The sequence below is a fragment of the Xenopus laevis genome, chromosome 6S, assembly GCF_017654675.1.
Source record: "Xenopus laevis strain J_2021 chromosome 6S, Xenopus_laevis_v10.1, whole genome shotgun sequence".
Taxonomy (NCBI): domain Eukaryota; kingdom Metazoa; phylum Chordata; class Amphibia; order Anura; family Pipidae; genus Xenopus; species Xenopus laevis.
In genome coordinates, this window is record NC_054382.1 from 115,999,975 (window position 1) to 116,017,845 (window position 17,871).

Here is a 17,871-nt window from a genome sequence, read left to right on the forward strand (position 1 = left end):
TCTCAGTCTGGCATCTCAGTGATCCAGGTGCAGATTGTGAACTGTTACAATTTGCTCCATTTAGTTGATACATTTCTCAGCAGTATCTGTGGAATATTAGCAACTATTGTATCAATTCTAACAGCTGCCTGTAATGAAACTCAGGGATTCTGCTCAAGATAACAAATGTATCAACTAAATGTGTCAATTTAAAACAGGGAAGAGACACGGTCAGATTCAGGAAGATTAGTAGCCAGGAGACAAATCTCCTCTTCTTTGGGGCAACTTATCTCCCCGAACTGCCTTCCCGCCGGCTAGAATGTAAATCGCCGGCGGGATGGCGACTTTGGGAAACAAATTGCTCCGAGTGCCATCCCGCCCTGAAGAAGATTTGTTGCCAGGCGACTTATGTACCCGAATCTGACCGTGTGTCTCTGCCCTTAAGGGAGCTAGCACATGGGCGGGGCGACAATCTCCCCGCACTGACTTTGCCTTGCCTGCCGCCTGCTATAATGACACTTGAGGCGCTTCGATTTCCAAATTCACCGAAGTTGCCCCACAGACGCCCCACAGAAGAGGCGATTCGTCACCAGGCGAATAAATCTCTCCGAATCTGCTTGAGGTCTTAAGAGTCAGCAACCCCCCTTTCCCAGATCTGCTTTAGAAGGTGAAAAATGATCCTTTACACTTCAATATTAGAAAAACAGTCACAAATAGAAAATAGAAAGTAACTGGGAAAAGTAACCTTTAAACTACACCTTTGAAGGGGAAAAAAGCCTTCTATAAATTCTCCCATTGCACTCTCCAGTTTTCCTCAAATGATACAGACAAATTGTAATTACCAATGAAAATGAGAACCGTTTGTCTGTTGATATCCTTTTTTGCAGAAATTGCAGCATATTGCAATTATATAACACAAGATTAAAGCGGAATGAAAAATTAAATCATGGGGGGGGATCCTCAGTAGGGCAAATCTTGGCCTTGGGCCAATTCTTTTCAATACAGAACTTACCAATCATGACCAAGGGCACTTAAAGGGCATGTAAAGTCTAAAATAGAATAAGGCTAGAAATGCTGTATTTTGGATACTAAATATAAACATGAACTTACTGCACCACAAGCCTAATCAAACAAATAATTTATGCTTTCAAAGTTGGCTACAGGGGGTCGCCATCTTGTAACTTTGTAACATCTTTGCAAGACTTAAGGTGGCCATACACGGATAGATCCGCTCGTTTGGCGATGTCGCCAAACGAGCGGATCTCCCTCCGATATGCCCACCTTGAGGTGGGCAGTATCGGGCTGATCCGATCGTGGGCCCTAGGGCCCAACGATCGGATCCTAGCGTTCGCCAAACGGGCGGTCGGATCGCGGGACCGCATCAACGAACAGATGCGGCCGCGATCCGACGGGATTTTTAACCCCATCCGATCGAGATCTGGCCGACTTTCGGCCAGATCTCGATCGGGGAAGCCCGTCGGGGGCCCCCATACACGGGCCAATAAGCTGCCGACTTGGTCTGTCGGCAGCTTTTATCGGCCCGTGTATGGCCACCTTAAGACTGTGCACATGCTCTGGGCTGGGCTGCTTAGTAGGGATGTAGCGAACTGTTCGCCGGCGAACTAGTTCGCGCGAACTTCGACTGTTCGCGTCCGCCGCAAGTTCGCGAACGTCGCGCGACGTTCGCCAATAGGCGTTCGCGTCAAAATCGTTCGACCATTCGACCATTCGATCGCTAAAATCGAACGATTTTCGTTCGATTCGAACGAAAATCGTTCGATCGAACGATTAAAATCCTTCGATCGTTCGAATCGAACGATTTTCGGATGTTCGAAGTTCGCGAACAGTTCGCGAACTGTTCGCATTTTTTGCCGGTGTTCGCGAACGGCGTTCGCGAACACATACTCGGCGGTTCGCTACATCCCTACTGCTTAGGGATCGTCATAAACAAAGCTGCTTGAGTTCTGCATGGCTGGGAAGTAAGGCGGGGGCTCCCCCTGCTGTTCATAAGTATGATTGTTTCCCTGCTCAGCAGTTAGGGACCGTCTGACAATTCCTATCCACAGCAGGGAGTGGATGAAATGAAGGGAGAATTTCACTGCATACAGTCAGGTTTCTTATAAAAACGGTACACATTTTTTAATTAAAGTATATTGGAGATAGGTTTCTTTTTCATTAAAGAATGTAAAAATATGATTTTATTTTTTGCCTTTACATGCCCTTTAATTAGAGACAGGAGAATTTTGGGATAGAGAAAGTTCGGCAATGCTTGCTCTTCTGGCTAACACATGAACCCACTCTGAATCATGGTCACATTTGTTTCTGTGATTCACTCGCTTCTGTAGAACAAAATGATTACTTCTCATTATCACCAGTGCATGTAATCATACAGCAGGAAATTACTTATAAATGAGTTATGAAAAAGAGCCCTGAGTGGCTGTGGGAAGCTGCCGAGGATTTAATAGAAATAGATACAAAATGTACACAGGGGCCAGACAGTACTGGGAAGGGGGGGCAAAACACAAACGATCAGCAGTAAATGCATAAAATGAAAAAGCAGTCACAGAATAACTAAACGATAAATACTCAGGGTACTTTGCTAGTGCAGAGCAATCTCCCTAGATCATTGGCACAGCCCCGGTGTTTAACAAGTGATCTGAATAGAAGCTGACATTTGCTTTAAAAAAATGTAAAATAGTTTCCAGCTTATTCAAAGGGATATTGTACTGACTAAAAATGGAAATATAAAGAATTAAAAACACAGAAAAGTAGTGATAACAATTTGTAGCCTAACAGAGCCTTTGTTTTTTTTAGATGGGATCAGTGACCACCATTGGAAAGTTAAAAAGAGTCAGAAGAAGGCGGCAAATAATTAAAAAACTATAAAATTAGAATGCTTAGAATTAGCCTTTCACACATACATAAAATACTAAACATACTAAAAGTGAACCATCCCTTTAAAGAATCAGTATCTTCAAAAAATAAAAGTGTTTTAAAGTAATAAAAATATAATGCAGTGTCGCCCTGCACTGGTAAAACTGGTGTGTTTGCTTCAGAAACTCTACTATTTTTAATATAAATAAGCTGCTGTGTGGCAATGGGGGCAGCCATTCGAAGGAGAAAAGGCTCAGGTTACACAGCAGATAACAGATATGCTCTGTAGAACATATCTATTTGTCTATTTAACCTGTGCCTTTTAACCTGTTTTATTTCAATTTGCATGGTTGCTGGGAAATTGACAAGTCACATGACCAGGGGCAGCTGGGAAATTGACAAAATGTGCCATTTAACCTGTTTTATTTCAATTTGCATGGATGCTGGGAAATTGACAAGTCACATGACCAGGGGTAGCTGGGAAATTGACAAAATGTCTAGCCCCATGTCAGATTTCAAAATTGAATATAAAAAAATCTGTTTGCTCTTTTGAGAAATGGATTTCAGTGCAGAATTCTGCTGGAGTAGCACTATTAACTGATGTGTTTTGAAAAAAACATGTTTTCCGATGACAGTATCCCTTTAAGGATTGTGTGCACAGGGTGGTTATCAATGGAACATTCTCTACTTAGAGAATGGTTCTTAGTCTGTTTATTTATGACTTGGGGGGAGGGCATTGTAAGCAATGTATGAGTGTTTGCCAATGGCACTAACTATGTAGGTCAACTAATTCCATCCAAGATGTGGCATCCATGCAAATAGATATTAATAAAATGATAGACTGGGGGGGGGGGCTAAGAGACAGATGGGGAGGCCTGTTTATAAATATTTTTAAATTCAAAATAACTCCAAAACTTACCAAACTAGAATGTGCACTTATTTATTAAAAAAATGCATCTAAATAACTAAATTGATCAAAAACTTGGAAAGTATATACAGAAAATTTACATTCATCTTATCATTTGCGAGGGTTTTGAAAACCAAAAACTGAAAAAATTGCTAACATTCTGCTAGGCCAATTCCCATTGACATCTACATGAACTCAGCTTTTAGATGCCGAATTTTTACATTTGAGTTTATGGTTTAAAATTAAATGTTGCTAAATCAGCCCCTTAATTCTGATGAATGCAAGGTTATCGATTTGGGATTTAAAAATATCCAAGTCACATATACCCTTAAAATATAACGTTAGACATATCCTTGATGTAGAAGAACCTGGAGTACTTGTAGATAAGGGCAATGCCAGTCAGTAATCAACAGTAGGTCCTTCCAGCAGATGCAATGGCATCCATTCAGATCAGAAGAAAGGAGGTTCCATAGATGCAAAAAGGGGTTTCTACAGTAAGTTCTGTGAACTCTTTCCCTGATGCTGCTTTATTTGCAGATACATTGGTTAGTTTCAAGAACGGGTTGGATGAAAAAAAAATTAAAAACATGAAATAATACAAAGTTGCAGAAATTAACTAGTATTAACTAGTAAAAAGTTGATCCAGGGCCTGGTCAGATTGTCCTCTTGGAGTCAGGAAGGAATTTCTGGAGGGGCTTCAGAAGGGTCTTTTTTTTTTGTCTACTGGCAGGTTTCACTTAGCTAAAAAGGTTGAAATTGATGAATGTATGTAATTTTTCAACCTGACTATTAGAAAAATTAGTAGCCAAAGAGAAACTAGAGTTCACTACAGTCCACTACAGCCACTCTCTATTTACCTGTATGGGATTTTTAGGGAGAAAGGTGAAAGTGAGAATTAACCCTTTGATAAATACATCCATAAAAATTCCTTTCAAGAGAAAAGAGATTGGTTGTACTGTGGCAAGCTATAGTTTAACTTTATCCAACCACAAAAAACACTGGTCCTCATTAACGCCCATAATTGTAAATTAGAGTATTTTAAAGTCTTCTTGTAAGTGAAGATAACATTACATTTATACTAGGGATGCACCGAATCCAGGATTCGGTTCGGGATTCGGCCAGGATTCGGCCTTTTTCAGAAGGATTCAGATTCGACCAAATCCTTCTGCCCGGCCGAACCAAATTCGAATCCTAGTTTGCATACGCAAGTTAGGGGCGGGGATGGAAATTGTGTGACTTTTTGTCCCAAAAGAAAGAAGTTAAAAATGTTTCCCCCTTCCCACCCCTAATTTGCATATGCAAATTAGGGTTCGGTTCGGTATCCAACCGAATCTTTCTCGAAGGATTCCGGGGATCGGCCAAATCCAAAACAGTGGATTCAGTGCATCCCTAATTTATACAGCTACAAAGCAGGAACTTGCCTTATAGTCATATAAGTGTTATCACTGTAGCAAGAGTTTCAGTCAGTAATGTGTTGATAAATGGGTAAAAAATCAAATGGATAGGAATCTTTCAGGATCCGCCAGTTTGATGTCTAATAAATCTGTCCCAAATCTATCCCAACAATTAAAGTACAGGTATGGGAGCCGTTATTCGGAAACCCATTATCCAGAAAGCTCTGAATTACGGAAAAGGCTATCTCCCATAGGATCCATTTTATCCAAATATTCCAAATCTTTAACAATGATTCCCTTTTTCTCTGTAATAATAAAACAGTACCTTGTACTAGATCCCAACTAAAATATATTTAAAGGAAAACTATACCCCCAAAATGAACACTTAAGCAACAGATAGTTTATATCATATTAAGTGGCATATGAAAGAATCTTGCCAAACTGGAATATATATTTAAGCAAATATTGACCTTTTACATCTCTTGTCTTGAGCCACCATTTCGTGATGGTCTGTGTGCTCTCTCAGAGATCACCTGACCAGAAATACTGCAGCTCTAACTGTAACAGGAAGAAGCGTTGAAGCAAAAGACACAACTCTGTCTGTTAATTGGCTCATGTGACCTAACATGTATGGTTTGTTGGTATGTTTGTGTGCACTGTGAATCGTATGATCCCAGGGGATGGCCCTTATTTTTTTAAAATGGCAGTTTTCTATTTATGATTGCCCAATGGCACATACTAGTAGAAAAGTATATTATTATGAAAATGGTTTATTTACATGAAGCAGGGTTTTACATATGAGCTGTTTTATGCAATATCTTTTTATAGAGACCTACAGTACATTGTTTGGGGGGTATCATTTTCCTTTATTCCTTATTGGAGGTAAAACCAGCCTATTGGGTTTATTTAATGTTAACATGATTTTCTAGTAGACTTAAGGTATGATGATTCAAATTACGGAAAGATCCGTTATCCGGAATGCCACAGGTACCCAGCATTCTGGATAACAGGTCTCATACCTGTATCTTTAAATTGCTAGCATCAGTCCATAGCACAGACTAACAGCCACATTCAGAATGGTAGAAAACTACGGAAGAGCACTGGGGCCAGCAAAAAAAAAAAATGATGGTGAATTATGACTTTTAAAAGTCATAATTATGACTTTAAATCTCATAATTATGACTTTTAAACTCATAATTATGACTTTTAAACTCATAATTATGACTTTTAAACTCATAATTATGACTTTAAAAAGTCGAAATTATGATTTTTAATCTCATAATTATGACTTTTAAACTCATAAGTATGACTTTAAAAAGTCGAAATTATGACTTTTAATCTCATAATTATGACTTTTAAACTCATAATTATGACTTTAAATCTCATAATTATGACTTTTAAACTCATAATTATGACTTTAAATCTCATAATTATGACTTTAAATCTCATAATTATGACTTTTAAATCTCATAATTATGACTTTAAAAAGTCAAAATTATGACTTTAAATCTCATAATTATGACTTTTAAATCTCATAATTATGACTTTTGCAGTCCTGCTTGCAGCCAAATGCCCTGCCTGTAATGTCCTGTGTAGATGAAAGCTCAGCTGCAAGCAGGACTGCAAAAGTCATAATTATGAGATTTAAAAGTCATAATTTCGACTTTTTAAAGTCATAATTTCGACTTTTTAAAGTCATAATTATGAGATTTAAAAGTCATAATTATGAGATTTAAAGTCATAATTATGAGATTTAAAAGTCATAATTATGAGATTAAAAGACATAATTTCGATTTTTTAAAGTCATAATTATGAGATTTAAAGTCATAATTATGAGATTAAAAGTCATAATTATGAGATTTAAAAGTCATAATTATGAGATTTAAAGTCATAATTTCGACTTTTTAAAGTCATAATTATGAGTTTAAAAGTCATAATTATGAGATTAAAAATCATAATTTTGACTTTTTAAAGTCATAATTATGAGTTTAAAAGTCATAATTATGAGATTAAAAATCATAATTTCGACTTTTTAAAGTCATAATTATGAGTTTAAAAGTCATAATTATGAGATTAAAAGTCATAATTTCGACTTTTTAAAGTCATAATTCACCATAATTTTTTTTTTTTTGCTGGCCCCAGTGCTCTTCCGTAGAAAACAATATGAAAATACATTTAAAAAAAAAAATATATATATTTTTTCTATTTTCTTGTATTGCAATCTACACATCTTTAAGTTCACTTCTTGGAAACCATCAGTTTGGCACAGAATTCTTTGTAGTGCTTTTCGGCTGGCACAGACACTTTTATAGAGTCGGGAGACAATGTGCTAGATTGCTACATTTGCACTGGAACAATGGCAACCATAACTATAGTAATTGCAGTAAAAAGTACAAGCAGCAGGCTGTACAACCGCTTAGCCATGGGTGTCCTGTCCAGAGTAACAAAAAAAAAAAGAGAAACCATAGTATATATGAAAAGTTAAATTTAAAAGCCACTTGTTTGCTGAATTTGGGACATAATTGCTTGATTGAATCCAAAGGCATTTAGAGGAGGAATTCAGTTCTAACCAATTCAACCACATTGTTCTCTAACCATGCCTTTATAGAAGCCCTATTGAAAAGACTCTCTTATGGCCCTTTGACTTTAAAGATTCATTTTTGCCACCTGATTTGAATAAGGCCTTAATGGCTATTAACATCATCCTGTTCTTAATAAAACCAATTTATTATGGTTTCTGAAACAGAAAAAGTTTTGAATGAAACGATGAAAATGAAAACAATGTGACTCACAAATAATGGATCATGTGCTCCTTATTTCAATATTCTCAATTATTTCATGCATCTATTATAGAGCTGTATTGTAATACAAGACAAGTAACCATGATGTTCGACTGAAACTATGTTAATTCTGATTGCCCGTAATGGAAAACTAGAGCTAAATCACATTAGAGATGGTCAGCTGATGGTTTCAGAGTGCAACCAGACCATGGATACAAGTTTTTTTTAATGCTCTTTTGCACCCGTTAGGGCGAGGTCAAACACAGCGTTTTTACAGTGTATTTTTTTTAAAAACAAGTGTCAAGTGCAAATACATGCAAAATGAAGCCTTACTGGAAATAATGGAATACGCACTATAGCAATTCCCACTGGGCATTTGAGAGCCAACAGCTTCCCCAAGACAACAATATTTGCGTTTTTCAGCAGAAACGCACAAACACCAAGGAAACTCCATATTATTGAACTCTATGGGATCCGCAGGTTTGGAAATACACTTAGCTGAAATACACTATGTATTTTCAATATGGCGGCCAAACTCTCGCCAGATGGATTGCGCATATACGTATTTGCGCCGTTGTCTGTTGGTGCCGTAATTACACTGCGTCTTGACCAGCCCGGCTACATTTTGAATGCAAATTACTTTTCCTCTTGGCTTGTTTTCACAAAAGTTTAATAAAACTCTTCAGAGCGGAATAGTGGGGATCGTGAAAAAAACGGAAATGCATGTTAGGGAGAGAAAACTACAGGCTAAAAAATGCACATTATCATGCACAAATGCCCCGTGTGACCAAGCCCTTAGGGATTTTTACCCGATTTTGTAGGTCAGATTTTATTTGATCTTGCCATGCAACACTGAGATTTGTAGGATGCTACAAAATCTGATCCCCTGCAACTGTAATGTAAGGTTGAAGCCATGCACTAAAGAAATAACAATAGCTGGCACTGGTGAGGGTGTAGAATCACTCCGGGTAGAGATTTTGACTGGGCAAAAGGTAACAAAAATAATTATTATTGGTGTATGCTATAAACCACTTCGTATAAGAGTCGAGTTGGGGTTGTTGCACGCACGATCCCCTCCGAGTCCGAAGGCAGTGTGCACACACATGCACAAAGCACTGGAGGAGAGGTCAGGGGAGAGCGCCAGAGGTAAGAGGGAGGGGATAGCACCAGAGAGGTAGGAGAGAGTGCAAGAGGAGAAGGGAGAGGGAGGAGGAGCAGTAAACATGAACTAGGAGTAGGCAGAAGACAGGTACCTGCCCAGTGCCCCCCTTTCACAGGTGCCACCGTGCACATGCCCGCACCCGGCCATACACAGTGAGTAGATGCTGTTATATGCAATCACAGTAAATCCACACAGACACAGAAAGGGCCGCAATCAGGGAGCACGGGGGGACATTTGGGCCTAAAGGGGGGCCCGGCTAACAATGAACTGTTTATTAGTCAAACACGTTTACTCACGTATACAGATGAGGTATTAGCACATGACACACAGTCACATCAGGCATTAGGCAAATTTTGCAGATTCAATAAGCCATTCCCATACTGTGCACTGTTCAGGAAGCCACCTGCTACCTAACATCCCTCCTCACTGAGGTCCCTGCACTGGAGACACTCACACAAAGCCTCTGGGAAGCTACTCCCTTCTTGGAGCTTCAGCTGCTCTTTCTCTCTTGCCTCTCTGCCTTTCTCTCATATGGGGCAAATTCACTAAGATACTTCGCCCGCACTTCGCCGCACTTCGCCAGGCGTAGTTTCGCCAGCGCTTCGCAAATTCACTAAAATCCGAAGTTGCGCACAGGGGTAGCGTAAGGTTGCGGAGTTGCGCTAGCGTTGTTTCGCTATATAAAGCGAAGTTGCGCTAGCGAAGGCTAATTTGCATACGGCGCGAAATTCAAATTTCAATGGAGGAACACGTATCTGCACTACAAATGCCTAGAAAACCTTCAAATCTGCAAATAAAAATTTTATTTTGCCCTACACATGTGCCCACTGTCTAGGTAAGTTGCCATGAGTCAGGAAATGTAGGGGGGAGGAAGGGGAGCCCCAAAAAAATTTTCGATCTTTTTCAGCCTATCAGCCATCATGTAGAAAACACGCCAGCGTTTTTTGGGACTTAGAAAAAATTTTGACTTTTTTTTAAACAATCCCTATCTACTCTATTGCGCTTCGCCAGGTCTGAGGTGGCGAAGGAAGTCTAGCGTAAAAGGTAGCGTTCACTACACTGCGCAAGTTAGTGAATTTGCGTAGTTTCGTCGCTAGCGAAGATTCGTCTGGCGTAAGGTTGCGAAGTAACACTAGCGAAACTACGCCAGCGTTCGTTAGTGAATTTGCGCAGTAGCGAAAATGCCAAACGCTAGCGAATTAACGCTAGCGTTCGGCGCTTCGCGCCTTAGTGAATTTGCCCCATAGAGAGAGTATTACAAATCTACCATGTTCTCGCGAATCCTCATTCACAGGGTTTCCTGGCCCCGGACTTCTTCTCCAAAGCACATGGGCCTTTCTGGGCCTAGCTGTACCCAGGCCCCCTGGGCACATCCAGCCGGATCACCATCAACAGGCCAAAGAGGAAGAGGCCACTCCTTACACACACTATATAGCAGTGTGGCAAGAAGTTGTCATTACATCTCTTGGCCAATAACACTGAGCTAAGGGAGGGGCTTTAAAGCCATAGGGACAGATTAACCCCTATGGTCCCCTACAGATGGAAGACTTAAATTATGAGGGTAGACTGTCAAGGTTGGGGTTGTTTTCTCTGGAAAAAAGGCGCTTGAGAGGGGACATGATTAGACTTTACAAGTACATTAGGGGACATTATAGACAAATGGCAGGGGACCTTTTTACCCATAAAGTGGATCACCGTACCAGAGGCCTCCCCTTCAGACTAGAGGAAAAGAACTTTCATTTGAAGCAACGTAGAGGGTTCTTCACAGTCAGGACAGTGAGGTTGTGGAATGCACTGCCGGGTGATGTTGTGATGCTGATTCAGTTAATGACTATAAGAATGGCTTGGATGGTTTATTGGACAGACATAATATCAAAGCCTATTGTGATACTAAACTTTATAGTTAGTATAGGTATGGGTATATAGAATTTATGTGAGAGTAGGGAGGGGTGTGTGTATGGATGCTGGGTTTTCATTTGGAGGGGTTGGACTTGATGGACTTTGTCTTTTTTCAACCAGATTTAACTATGTAACTATGTACTGCGCATACTGCGCTTTCCAGACTGGAACGAAGTAAAGATGAAAGAAGCAAAGGAAGATGACAACAGTGAATTTCTACAGAAATACCCACAATTGGTGCAGTTTTTAGCAAACAGAAGCCAGAGGTACCAATCACTGTGCAGTGCATAACATTTTGGTAGCCACCAGTGATTTAAAATTTTGTTTAAACGTTTGCCTGCCCTGACTTCTAGCCTGATTTTGATCACAATCTTGCCTGGCCCTGTCTGGTGAAGATCAGTGTTATCAGTGGTTTCCTACTTCATGTTAGAAAGAGATTTCTAAAACATGGCCAGGGTCCCTGTATTACAGATCACAACAATAAGCTACAATAAATTGTAAACATTAATCTATGCCCAGGCTGCCTAACAAGCCATGAGTTACGCTCGGCGCATTTAACTTCCTTCATAAGTTTGGGATATCCTATCTTTTTGCATGTTGATCACCTTTATAATAGTGTATTTTTGCAAAAACTGAAGAATTTGAATTTTTTTTTTCATCACCCAAAAACTGTGGGGTAGAGATCCCCTTTAATCAATGGAGAGATCAAGTGAGCACCTCAGCACCAAATTATTGGTAAAGATATTTAAAGGAGAAGGAAACCCAGTCGGCGCAAAAACCCTCCCCCCTCCCGTGTGTTGCCCACCCTCCCTCCTCCCCCCTGGCCTACCCGTCCGGCTGGGCAAATACCCTTCTGCGCAGGTCCAGTCCAGGGAGTTAACAGACGACATCTTCTTCCACGCGATCTTCTTCCTGCTTTGAACGGCGCATGCGCAGTAGGAGCATCTCGCCGGTACGATCTACTGCGCATGCGCTGTTCAAAGCAGGAAGAAGATTGCGTGGAAGAAGATGTCGTCTGTGAACTCCCTGGACTGGACCTGCGCAGAAGGGTAAGTAAGTTAGGGGCATTTGCCCAGCGGGACGGGTAGGCCAGGGGGGAGGAGGGAGGGTGGGCAACACACGGGAGGGGGGGAGGGTTTTTGCGCCAACTAGGTTTCCTTCCCCTTTAAGCAAATAAGGACTGAACTATATTGATGGTTTCTGCATAGTATAAGTTCCACTTCATAGAGTTAAATCTCAACATCAGGAAACTGTTCCAGACAGTGTTGTATTCTTTTATGTAATATATTTACTTTTTAAATTAGTGGGTTCAGTAAAGAAACAATGTCATCTAAACCCGTCAGATTAGCACACGTAGAAGTAGGACACAGTGCAATAATCAATCCTCTTAATAGTGACATCAGCGTTGGAAGCAAACATTCTTATCCTGCTTAATTATTTGGCCTGTTCCTTCAGGGACACATATAATGCGGATGACTACCGGTGAACCTAGCAACGCTTATGATATATTTCCTAATGCCCAGTTTAAATGCAATAAGTAATAAAAAGAAAGCAACATTCTTTAAATTATCATAATATTACCGGCTTATCTTTTTTATTTTTCATTTTGAAAAATAAGCAGTACTGTACAGGTAATTCTTGCAACAGATACTTGAAACCCACATAACTTGCCCTTGTTGAATCTATTAGCACTTTAATTTCTTAATGAGATCCATGTTACTATATTTACCTCCTGTTCATGTGTTTGATATTTTCACATTTTTTTCACATTAGATAACAGCAGGCTGAAATCCTAATATATAAATTCAGTTCAATTATCAAATGCCCTCACATTTAATCTGTAAGAAAAAATATTATATACATAAAACACAAAATATAATGAAACCGTCACCATATTTTACAACTGTAAATGCTAGTGTAATACTAGCAATAGGGCTGCTTTAAAGAAGAACTAAAGAAGTAGCTAGAAATGTTGCACATTATGTTTTGAGATTCTGTACCAGCCCAAGGCAACCACAGCCCTTTAGCAGTAAAGATATTAAAAGGCAGGTGCTCATTATGCTCATATTTTCTGGGCTCAGGCTCCATGGAGGCAACGAGCACTGGAATCCAAACCTTAAAGGGATACTGTCATCGGAAAACATGTTTTTTTCAAAACACATCAGTTAATAGTGCTGCTCCAGCAGAATTCTGCACTGAAATCCATTTCTCAAAAGAGCAAACAGATTTTTTTATATTCAATTTTGAAATCTGACATGGGGCTAGATATTTTGTCAATTTCCCAGCTGCCCCAGATCATGTGACTTGTGCCTGCACTTTAGGAGAGAAATGCTTTCTGGCAGGCTGCTGTTTTTCCTTCTCAATGTAACTGAATGTGTCTCAGTGGGACATGGGTTTTTACTATTGAGTGTTGTTCTTAGATCTGCCAGGCAGCTGTTATCTTGTGTTAGGGAGCTGTTATCTGGTTACCTTCCCATTGTTCTTTTGTTTGGCTGCTGGGGGGGGGGAGGGAGGGGGTGATATCACTCCAACTTGCAGTACAGCAGTAAAGAGTGATTGAAGTTTATCAGAGCACAAGTCACATGACTTGGGGCAGCTGGGAAATTGACAATATGTCTAGCCCCATGTCAGATGTCAAAATTAAATATAAAATAATCTGTTTGCTCTTTTGAGAAATGGATTTCAGTGCAGAATTCTGCTGGAGCAGCACTATTAACTGATTCATTTTGAAAAAATGTTTTTTTCCCATGACAGTGTCCCTTTAAGGAAACTGTTCCAGACAGTATAGTATAGGTGTGCAGCAATAACCTATAAAAATGCTATAATTGGTAACCTATACACAAATATTACTACAGCCTATCCCAACTGCTGTCAGTGAGCTGCACCAGCAGGGAGAAGTAGGGGGAACAGGCGCTCCAGTGTTTGAATCTTCTTTCCCTTACCTGTTTTCTTTACTGTTTATTTGTCACTGCAGTTTAAGTCCCAGTAAAGTCACACAGAAATCGGATGGGTGAACTTTAAACTTCCCCTTCAGCCTATCCAATTCCCATTAAGACTTTACTTGGCCTTAAACTTAAAGGGAATGTAAAGGCAAAAAAATAAAATCACATTTTTACTTTCTTTAATGAAAAAGAAATCTCCAATATACTTTAATTTAAAAAAGTGTACAATTTTTATAAGAAACCTGACTGTATGCAGTGAAATTACCCTTTCATTTTACTTGCTCTGACTGCTTCTATGGCAGATATTATTTGACTTGTGCTGTTTTGATAATTTATGATGATCCCTAAGCTTAAAATCCCAACTGAAGCCCAGACTACACTGAGCATGTGTGAGGTCTTGTACAGATGTATAACAATTTAAGTTACAATATGGTGACCCCCTGTGGCCAATTTTGAAATCATAAATCGTTTGTTTGTTTTTATAGTCTTCTGGTGCAGTAAGTTCATATTTATATTTAGTATACAAAATAAAGCATTTCTAGCATTATTGTATTTTAGACTTTAGTTCCCCTTTAAATGACAAATGAGTGTACAGAATGCAGTTAAGGGAAAGGGCAAGCTTCCGCTCTCCCTTCCCAAGTCTGCAGCTTATTGAACAGAGGGACCCAGCTAATCCAGTGCAACGTATTCTGGCCCACCCAATTGGAGGCAGTAGTTGCCTCCATTCAAGGGTTGCCATCTCTTGCCAGTTGTACTCTCATTGGTAACATCAACTTCATCTTGGGGCTGCCATGTTTACTGAAGCACAGTCCTTCTTGTCACTAAACAGAGGGGGGAACTTTCTTCCTGCCTAAACCAAGACATTCCTTGCTATATCCAAATACCTTTACCTACTGCATACCTCCCAACATTTTGGAAAGACGGACAAAAAGATTGGCGTGCAGAATTTTTTGACCGCGCTGATTTTTTTATAGCCACACCCCCCAATTACCATGTCCATTTTACAAAAGTTGGCAGGTTATGAAAGTTTGAACACATTTCTGCGGTTTTTATGTGTTACAGTTTTGCTATTGAAGGTGAATTGCCCTTTAAGCTGCAAGTCAGTTTCCCCAAGAGACCTGCTTATCTTATATTGTATCTATTCTGGGCTCTCTGCCAAAAGCCAATAAAATTAAAAACGTTGTATCTTTTTCTGGCTGTTCAGTGCAGGAGATCAAAGAGAAAGTCGGGACATTTCAGTAACAAACCCGGGACTGCAGGTTGAGCTGGAAAAATCAGGACTGTCCCACTCAAAACGGGACAGTTGGGAGTATGCTACTGTCTGAAGAAATGTCATATAACTGCACCCTACATCTTTTCTGTACATTCCTGGGTTCTTAACAGTGATTGGTATAACCACAATAGCATGTGTCTACATACAACTTGATTATGGGATGCCGCAGTAGCCATCCAGAAGGAGACACCCAAAGATTCTTCAAATTATAATATAAATTTTGGATCTTGCAGGTCTGGTTGCACAAAAGCTCTGAAGAAGACAATAATCTTCTCTACATGATGAATTACAGCAGGCTACAACTTTCATGCAGCATATGTCTTACTGTAAGATTTTGTAAGAATTGCAGCCACTGCCTCAGTCTCCATTGTTGGCTTTCCATGGAGCTTTTTTATGGGGCTCCAGTAGTTATCCCCATATGATGAGCTGCCACTGGTGCTCTACTTTTTTTTCCTGTTTTTGAGGCAGATCTGAAGAATACATCACAATTTCCCCAAAACAAACCAATTGTTGTATATTTTGCCCCTTGATGTGTAGGCCAGAGACATATGTGGGGGGAATTCACAAAAGTGGAGATTTATGGAGTAAAAGTGGTGGTTAACTGGAATAAAATACTCCGTATTCACAAACAGAAATTCGCCTAAATCCACTTTTCATATTTTAGTGAAAGTAAGTCAGTTTACAGACACTTTTATGAATTTGTCATTGAAACCACATAAAAATGGCACAAAGAAGACATTTTAAACGACGTTTACTCCTGACATTTTAAAAACGGAGTAAAGGCGTGAACGATTCATTGCAAAAGTAAAACCATCTGTTTGTTTAAGCTGGATTTCGAATAAAAACAAATTTGATAAAAAAACAAAACAAAATGGAGTAAAGCTCAGTATAACTCTTCCCCATGTTTCAGATACATTTTAAGATAATTTGCTCACTCAATCTTCATTTCACACCTATTGTAGGTGCCCCATTGGGGAATTATTATCATATTAATAGGGATTACCATTTTACAGCCAGGGCTAAAATTTCGATCTAACCCTATAGTTGTAAAAGTCTCATTAACAAAACAAGTAAAAAACTGATTATTTTATTTTATACAATTTTATATGTAAAAAGTTTTTAACACACACTTGCACTTTTTTACTATGTAAAATGAATGAGGCAATATCAGCAATTTGAGTGAATATATTATCTAAAGGAAAAGTAAAGCCTCCCAGCCATTTTTTTTTTTTTAGTTTTAACAGCAATTGGACACTTGACCTAAGATATTAAAACATATTTATGATACAAATCCCTATATTATGCAAAATAGCATTTCTTGTATTTAGACCCTTATTTCTTGTTACAGAAGTGGAATTACACAAACAGATTTAAAAAGCCTGAAAAAAAAAATGATGTGTACTTTTTCTAGGTTAAATAAACGCCCAACCCAACAGGGCCGGATTTACATAGTGGACGACCCTAGGCCCGCTGCCGTTCGTTGCCCCTGTCCCCTCCCCTTTATTCGTGCAAATTTTCATCATCTGGACTGGAGCAATGGGGATTGGTGCACGTGAAATTTAAAAAAATTATTGTATCTCCAGTGCATCCCCAGTGTTTTTGAACCAATGTGGGTGTGTTTGGGCAGCATGCCACCCCCCTAAAATCCTGCCGCCCTAGGTCCGGGCCTAGTTGGCCTTTCCACAAATCTGGGCCTGCTCCCCAAAAAAATCCAATTTGATGGCTGACTGACAGGTGTAGTAAGGGCTAAAGACAGATTCAGAAAAAAATGTCTATAAAATGTCTTGCAAAAGACAAAATCTGAGAACTATCTGTTTCAAAGGCGAATTCACAAAAGTGGAGATAGAGGTTTGTGAATTTGTTGGCACTTTTATCTCCACTTTTATTTTGTCTCAATATCACCACTTTTGTGAATTCCCCCGTTGTGTTGCTTCTTGTGTTTCAGTATTGAATAGAGTGGGTGAGATCACATGAAGGTAATGGCTTGCACTATGCTCACAGTCCAGAAAGTCTTAGATTTTGTGTGTTCCTCTCCCACAGTTTTACTGGTAGAATATTTACAAAAGGTGATCTCTACATGAAAACAACAAACCAATCATGGGGAACTAGCTATCTAGCACTCCCTGACAGCTTTCAGTTCTTAGTGACATGAGAGTTATAGTACAACAACTTATGGTTGGCAGTTCACAATGTCTGAACCAAAGTCATGTGCTAACCGTGAGATATTTTACCATAGCTATGGACATAACCCAAGGGTGTCATTGGTTTCCATTTGGTGTGATTAACAGCTAGAATTACCTGTACAACTGTTATGCAACCTTGACTTCCGCACTCACGCACATTCCCATTGTCTTGATAATTATCGGGAATATTATGTATTTCCCTAATGGGAACTGGTGGTATTAAATACTTAAATGCTATAATTTAGAAACAATGTTCCTTTTAAATGTAACCTGATGAGAAACCACATTAGCTGAGTGGAAGGTTCTGTCTGCAGGGAGAGGAAATGGATAGCTGTTTATTAATGTCATTATCCAGTAGAACCTCAATAGAGTAATATGTATTAAGTAAATATTAGTCTTTGCCATGAAATGATTTATAGCCACAGATGTTGTTTTATAAAATATCTTGCATATGGGAAACTTACAAAGCAAATTTTAA